Source organism: Lonchura striata, chromosome 3, assembly GCF_050655825.1.
Source record: "Lonchura striata isolate lonStrDom1 chromosome 3, ASM5065582v1, whole genome shotgun sequence".
In the NCBI taxonomy this organism is placed as follows: domain Eukaryota; kingdom Metazoa; phylum Chordata; class Aves; order Passeriformes; family Estrildidae; genus Lonchura; species Lonchura striata.
The window spans coordinates 14,168,315-14,177,193 of NC_140705.1; positions in this window are offsets into that span (position 1 = coordinate 14,168,315).

Sequence of the window (8,879 nt, forward strand, 5' to 3'; positions counted from 1 at the left end):
GACCTGTTTTAGGATGAGCTGAACACTGCACTGATCACCCTAATTTTTCTCCCTTGACTATCAGTGACTCATTCAAAAATAGCTATCTAAATTTTAGATGTCCCACAAAGGACAGATAAATTTCACAATTCATCTATTTAATGCAAACAGATGTATTCAAATTGCTGACCAAATAAGCCCATTATCAAACAACATGAAGCCTACACATTTTATCTAGAATTTAGCTAGAATTATTTTAACTAGAGAAAGACCTCTGAGCTTTGACAAGTTAATATTTTCAGTGAAGAAACAGGTGTCTTATTTTACATGCCAAGTACTGAACCAGATAAGAAAGTGGAGCTTTAATAGATATCATTATATAAAGCAATTATTTGCAATGTCCAGTGTTGCAGTATATGTGAAGGTGCAGTAACTTACTCCAAAATATCCAACATGTGTCTGCTCCATCAAGTACAATAGTCTGGTTTTCTATGAGTTTGGGGGCCATTTTGGCTTTTTTTTCCCCCTATTTTTATTAAAAAAGCAAGTAAACCAGTTTTAGTTGCTCAAAAACTGTCACCAAATTACAGGATGCTTTGGGTACAATCCAGAGAGGCTTTTGATTGCATCCATCCTTTTCTTTGTATATCAAAATAAGCACATTTAACAATTCTACTCAAGTAGATTAAGCTTCATGTGTAGGTTATTGTAGAATTAGGACCTTTCAGGTTTGCTTCTTGGTCTAGAAACTGCCTATTCAATTCACATAGAACTGAATCAGCAGTCAATTAAATGAGTGCTTAAATTTTGCTGTCACTGAAAACTTGGCAGCCCAAGGGATGCTGATAACACAGTTCCACTCCAAGCACTCCAGCCAAATCTACTGAAGTTTTCTAGACTGTGCTATCTATCTTTTCCAGCTCCCTACTTAGTGCCATTGCATCTGACTGGCTAAAAGTCATTGTATATTCCCCCATAGCATGCCTCAGTGGCTGAGCAAATGCTTGTATCCTCTGTTACAGGGGAGGACAAAGGCAGATGCACTAAACAATGCAGGTATCTAAATTTGTTTCTTCAAAATATCACAGAGAAAAATATGTAAAATAGGCTCTGAGGAGATTTCAGAAATTACCTAACCTATCATGCTGTCCCAGCCCAGCATCAGTCATACCTCATTAATTTTACCTGATAATTCTTTAACTTGTATCTGAATATCTTTCTTTAATTGAAATTCCCCAAGCTGCCAAGACAATTCAAATGCATCACTATCTCCCGTGTGAAAAGATTTTCTGAATGAAATCTTTCTAAAATGTTAAGCCTTGCCTTTTCTCCCCTATGGAAATGAATAAAACTTTATTTGTCTTACTTTTTGTATCAGTCTCATGTCTTTGAAGCAGACATGTCTTTTTGAGCAGACATTTCTCCACTTCTTTGAACATCACATTTTCTACTTTTCTGCTGATCCCATATTCTATGAACATCTCTCAAGTGTGGCAGAACTCAGACTTGGATGTTCCAAGCTGATTGACTAGATTTTTCTTCCAGCTTAAATATGCAAGTATCCAGTATATTTTAATGATATCCTTATATACCTAAGCTAGGTTGCTGTCTACACACCCCAGTGTCTCAGATCAACGAAATCAGGTTCTTGCAGAATTAGGTCTTGAGTGAGAAATGGAAATCAGAACTTGTCACAGTAATAGTGTGAAAATTGAGACAAACTTTATAATTGAGTACGAAGATATGTTAACTACTAATAGGATATTAATAATAGCTCAATATATCAACACCTTAAAAATCAATCAGCAACTCTTCCCCTAAAGAAGAAGGTGTTCTGAAGAGGACAATGGGAATCTAGACCTATATTCTCATCCAGTTACTATAAAACTTACATGTAGTCATTCAGAAAAGAGATTCCCTGGAAAATATGAACCCAACATCCAGAAAGAGGCTTGAATGCTGCATAAGAAATGCATTGACTCTTAAAAAGACTGCACTCAACTATATAATGGATATATTGACTAGAAATTGCCAGAGAAGTCTGTCTCTACTGCAAAGAGGGGATTATATTACAATAGTGCACATAACATCTATTCTGGAAGGTATTATATGAAATGTAATGGTTAAAAGGAAAGACATTATGTGACTTAAGTAAGAGGGCAAAGGTTCTACCAGCAGTGCTCCCCAAAACCAATTTCAAATGCATTATTCAGGATCCATCCTTGATAATGTCTATTCCCAGCATAAGAAAATTGTTGCAGGTATATATTATAACATTTAGCACAGAGTAATCCCAGCTTCGGAACTGCAGCTGTTCCCAAGGCTGTCTCAGTGATCACAGCTACTTCTCTGGAAAGACCTTGTGGATTGTTTATACATATGATGAACTGCCTTGCTTTAAGTAGCCTCAGTAGCCATTCATGCAAACTGAGATCAGATAAAAGCTACAAAGGAATAATGGAAAGGTCAGTTTTAACAAATTTGTCAGGGGAAGACAAGTCAGTACAATTCTGAATTGCTTCCAGGGGTGAGAATATAAAAAAAACAGTACCAATGAATCAGAGAATATCCTGAGTTTGAAGGGAGCGACAAAGATCATCCAAGTTCAGCTCCTGACCCAGCACAGGACAGACCCAAGAATCACACTATGTTCCTGAGAGCATTTTCCAAATACTTCCTAAATTGTCCCAGTCTTGCTGCTGTGACCTGACCACTTCCCTGGGAAAACCTGCTCCATTATGCAACCACTGCCCAGGTAAAGAACCTTTTGCTGATATCCAACCTAAACCTCTCCTGACACAAACTCAGGCCATTCCCTCAGGTCCTGTGCCTGCTCACTACAGAGAAGAGATCAGTGCCTGCCACTCCTCTTCCCCTCTCGAGGAAGTTGTAACTGCAGTGAGGTCTGCCCTCATCTCCTCCTCTCCAGGCTGAATAGATCAAGTGGCCTCAGTCACTCCTCACATGGCTTCCCCTCAGGGCCCTTCACCATCTTTATAGCCCTCCTTTCGGTCCTCTCTAATAGCTAAATGTATTTTGTGTATTGTGGCACCCAGAACTGCTCCAGCACTGGAGGTGAGGCTGCCCCAGAGCAGAGCAGAGCAGAGCAGAGCAGGACAATCCCTCCCTTGCCCGGCTGGCAAAGCTGTCCCTGATGTCCTCAGGACAGTGCCAGGGCACTGCTGGCTCATGCGCAACTTTCTGCTGACCAGGACCCACAAATCCCTTTCCACAGCACTGCTCTCCAGCATCTCATTCCCAGTCTGTCCATACATCGAGGGACACCCCATCGCAGGTGCAGAGCCTGGCACTTGTCTGTATTAAACTCCATATGGTCATTGCACATTGTCTGGTTTGAAAAAGTCTCTTTGTGGGGCCTCTCTGCCTTGAATGGGCTCAAGAGCTCTTCCCAGTTTAGTATTGTCTGCATCTTGGTATCCTATTGCACAAAAATGGGTAATATAGAAGAAATCTATTCTAACTCTAGAAAGGTAGAGCCCTAACAAGTTGTTGGTTTTTTGGGGTCCTTTTACACCAAGTTTTCTAAAGTGATAATAATAGAGGCCTTATGATTAGGTGGCAAAAGTTAAATTCAACCACTGTTCTTGGTCTTTGTAATTTCTTTTTCTTGAAATTTCCACCTTTCTTTCTGTATCTTGTCACCAAGAAGACTGACAGTAGTTAGATATAGATTTTAGGTCACTTTCCTGCATTACTTTGATAACAACTTAAAATATTGACACTCAAAATGATTTGCAGATAATAATAAAAATATAAGAGTCATAGAAACAAAAATACCAAGGCTGATAAGGTTTGTACACTTTCATCAGTATGCACTTTATTTTAAAATGGTCATCCAAAATCAAGATATGTAGAGATGTTTTCAAAGCATGGAATGTTATGTTCCGATTGTCAGCTGGTATAAATTTTAACAATTTCACTGGAATCTGTGCAGCTACACCATTGCATATATAGCAGCTGAAACTCTGAGACATTGGTCATGTCTAACCACACATTTATTAATATGGATAGCAGACACTGCAAGGAAATAGTATATCTCTCACCTAAGTAGGTGAAAAAAAAAAACTTTAGAAAAAACTACTCAGAACTGTTATCTACTGTTTATTTCCAGGACTCAAACTCAAGCTTTCTGTTAGGTTTGGAAGGCAACTGAAGCAATTGAAATCCTACAGTGGTTGAAAAGCAGATATGATCTTTGGCTTTTAATATAAGACTCTGAAAGAGTAAACTGAGATTTGATAAATTAAAGAGAAATTACTAACTCCATCTCCCAAACCCACTCTTTTCTGTCTGCGCCAGGTCTTCTGTCTCCTTTATTAGCCTTGATATATCACAGAATTGCTAAGAGATGATGAGGAATAATGGCTTGTTTTTCTGGGTTTTCATTGGCTTTTTTTTTAAATTACAATAATCCATTGATTTTCCTTTTCTTGGCTTTCAGGGGTTTTTTTAGTTTAGAAATACACCAGTTATGAAACAGGATGTATGACACCAACTCAAAATTCATAATCTCCTATGTCATTAACTGACCAAGCTGCATTACCACTTCTGTTTTAGTAGGCAGGTCTACATAAGCATGCCTTTAAGTGATGGATCTTGGAATTTGTCCTGGCATGGGGTTAAGTACAAAACATTATGATCCACTGTACATTTCACTGTACATTAAGCTTGCCTAGAAAGCAGTCAGATTTTAATGTTCAATTATATCCTCCTAGGCTACCACAATGGACTGCCAGCATTACTGTCTTCCAGGAGATGAAATTAAATATACACAGAATGTTTTAAAATAATCAGTACTTTAGGAAGAGAAAATTGCTGCTTAGAAAATCTTCAGAAAAAATATTTGTGGAAACATTATTTTATCAACACAAAATTCTTACTTGCAGACACTCTAACCTCCTGCCCAATACTGGACTGAAAGTGAGGCAATAGGGGGCAGAAGAAAATGCTCTTCTCCTTCACCTCAATTCCTAAAGTTCTAGAAAAATGGAATAATAGTAGTGAGTTGCTGATCTACTTTGTGTCTTTCAGGTTTGTACTATAGGTAATACAAACAGCCTTTTCACTGACCTAGTGTCCCTGCCAGGGACTTTGACTTCTGCAGATTAGGAGAATGTGTGGTGTCCACAACAGCAAGCCAATGGTTTGATGGAACCAGGGTATCAGTGCCACACCAATGGTTTATACACATCTGGAGTGTTCCCACATGTCCTCTTAAATCACTTTGGTTGCTTTGGTTCTCAATCCCCACTTATCACATTAGAACTTATACTGGGAGTTTAAATAATGTGTAAGAGATGGAAGAAAGGATATTTCTTTAAAGATATTTGACATTTGGATCTGATTTTTGTGCATGGGCTTGGCATAGTTTTGCAGATCTGCAGCATTATTAGAAGAGCCATGACTTTGTTCTTGAGCTGTGGCCCAGTGTTGTCATGCCCGTTCTAGGCAAGCAATAGGTATTCATTGGTTATTTTAAAACATTTTCTTGAGGGCTGAGAGAAATTTAAGCAATCCACATATAAAGAGTTTGATCAAATTCCTTTAGAAAATCCTTACATGCTGATGGAAAACATATTATCTAGACAGTCTCAACCCTAAAGGCATTCTAGCAAAGTGAAAAGCCCAGAGTTTGTATGTAAAAGTTTGAAGCCAGAGAGAAGGTTCTTAAGGGAAAATTTGGACTGCAATGCCTATGCCATTGTGATGTGCAAGTCAAGACAAGTAAAACCACTGTTCATACACTAATGTGAAGGTAAATGAGGAGTTTTGGAAATCATGTATGAAGTATACAGCAATGTTGATAGAGGTATTTAAGAAACACTCTAGATATTTCTCAAACACCTGGCCATGGAGTAAAGAGACATATATGTGGGTTTTCAAAATGCAGTTTTTATTGAAAAGAAATTTTAATGGAAAATTTTTACACTAAGTCAAGATAATTGCAATGATCACAATAGAATTTTAGCTTTTTAATCCCAGGCAGTGGGACCGCCAAGGCTGCAATGAAAGATAAATGTGCCTTGACAGCAGAGCTATCAGGCTGCTTGATTTTCTCTTTTGATAGGTTTATGTTTCATGCCAATCAATCCAGGTCTACTGTGCATCATAGTCACATTACCTTTATAATGTAACCTGCTGCCAGCCTAAAAGCACTGAAGGAATACAGTGCCCTCTAACTAAAGCAGGCAAAAATAAGTTAAGTGTGAATATGGGCAAAGATTTTTTAAGATTTTTTTTTTTCTTCTGTAAATTATTTTATCTAATGGTTCAGATATTCAGCTCTCAGCCAGTCTGATGATTACACATTTCCCCAGGGGAAACATATGCTCGGTGCACTCACCTTGGGGTTTCCCACTTACTCATTGCAAGGATAAAGGAAAAACTCTCTGGGATGATGTCTCTAAGGAGTGAGATCTCATGGTGAGTGATTCACAACAGAGTACATTCTTTTATTAAAAAAAAAAAGCCACAGACAACAGAAGATATTAGATCAAATGTTGAACTAAATTCATAATTACTAAGTCAGATTCTCATCTCACTTAATAGAAATGTATTTGTGTGCTGAAGCTGCTTTGGATTTACTCCATTTTAATTAAGATCAGAATCTTACTCTGTTGGTTTAGATTTTTTTAATAGCTAAACTGTGCCTACATACAGCAAACAGATGAATTAATTTCCGGCCCTGTTCGTTTAATAAAAGCTTCAGCAGCCCTTAGTACCTTAATCTCACTCCTGGAATCAGGACAATGCTTTGGGGGTATACCCAGCATATGCTGCAAATCAAGTTATCTCACTCAAATGTAATATTATAACAGCCCTGACTTCTAATAATCAGTGAACTGTTAAATCTCAGTGCAGGTTATCTCAAATGAAAATTCCAGAGACAGAAACAGTTTGGAGGTTAATGGGATTATCTGAAGTCTCAGTATGAGGGACCACAATATAACTTTATGCTGGATCTGCAATACTGGGTGGACAATGCAATTTGAATTCTTTTTTACACCTCTCCTTCTCCCACTCTTGCTATTTCCCTAGGTTCTATGAAATAATGTGAGGCTTTTGACAGATACTCTAAAAAATGAATTCTGACAAGCCATATGCAATATAATATAGCTTCTTCCTCCATTTTAGAAACAATTCTCCTTCTGCAAATGCTCACAAACATGTCTAGTCCCATTTTATTGTTCCAGCTGTGCTCAGCTATCCGAGTGGAATGGAACACATCGTGTATCATAAATATGGTCTGATGGTCCTGAGTTTATTTTAAGAAGCAGAGGATAACAGATGAGAAAAACAAGCAAGATTCAAAAGTAAAGGGAGAGCAACTCAGAAGCATTGCCTAATACTGGTCCCAGGTCATCCTCTGAAATACCTCATGGCTTTGGGAAAAAGAGATTAGTCAAAATTTTCTTCAAGCATGGCAGTAGAGTGTCCAGCTTAGGGTATCTGAGCCTATTATAACTTGAAGGATCAATGAGGTTGGGCACAGTTTAGGAGTAAACAGGCAGACTGAAACCTGTGGTTAGAAATGGGCTAGAAAGAAAATAAACTATCTTAGTTTAAAAACATGAAAGTTGAAGCAAGGTTGCCAGTTTTTCCTAGTAAACACATCTAATAATAGTTCTTAGTGCAAAGAAAAAACATTTAAAAATGGCTGTAATTAGCATTAGGTTTGGCAAGAAATATCCTGTGAAGGTGAGAATAAGTGTCTGAAGAAGTAGAAATTCTTCTAACACGGATCAAGTGCCAACAAAGGTAGTTTACACATTATTAGCATCTGATGTCCTCCTTCTTCTACTCCTCCTTCCCCTACATTCCAGTGCAGATGGTTTTAGTTCCTTTACTTTTGACAAATGCCCAAGCATTGTGTCTGAATTCTAGATAAAAGAGGGCAGGAAAATACTGTCAAATTCTACAGAAACCTTTTAAAATGCAGTGAAAATGACCACAAGAAATTACCCAGTCACCCTCTTAAATGATAAAAACCAGATAAGGTACAAATTAAGTATTTTGTAGAAGCCGCAATGGATTTGAAGTAATTCACTAAAGGTTTGACACCAGACACAGCAGGAGTTTAAATATTTTTCCCTCCCTTCAGATTACATCTGCCAACTGATTACATCTCTGTCAAAGGACAGCCACTGAAAAGGTCCGAGGCTTACACTGAAAGGGTTTTAGTACTACAAAGAAAAAAAAAAACAAACTTGCACTCAGGGTTTTAATACTAAAAAGAAGCATCCTGCAGTCCAGCCAGGACTGGACTTGAGCACAGCTGTAGCAAAACTGCACACTAAACATTTAAATCCACTGGCACATTGGCTTCATCTTGGTTAAGATAGGCTGGTTCTTATCTGCTGGCCTGATGGGCCAGTGTTGTCAGGGGGTCAAATTTCAGCCAGAGGTCTCAGTATCCTCAACCAGAATTATACTATCTGTACTTAAGTGTACCTTAAGTACAGATGGAAAATGTCTGCAGAATGGAAAATGAGCTGTCTTTTTCAGACATGAGCTTCCATCTCCTTGCATTCTAAAATCTAGGTAGGAAGGTGAGCACTGACAAGCATCAATGTGAAAAACTGGCAGATAAAGGAAATGGCCACCTTATGGTATATAAAAACCTTATCTTTTGATATTAATTTCAGTGATGCAGGCAAGCTGAGCTGTGTGCAACAGCCATTTCTGACTCTCCCTTTCTCCTCTGAAACAGAAGCAGTGTGCGTGCAAATGTAAAGCTGGGATATGTATAACTTCCTTTTCCGTGCTGTGCACATTTGCATTTTTTAGTAGCAGCCTGTTTGTCCTTATGTCTATGCAAGGCAACAATATCTCAGATGTCTCCAAATGTCCTCGCTGTGGAACAGGAAGCAGCATAGCTG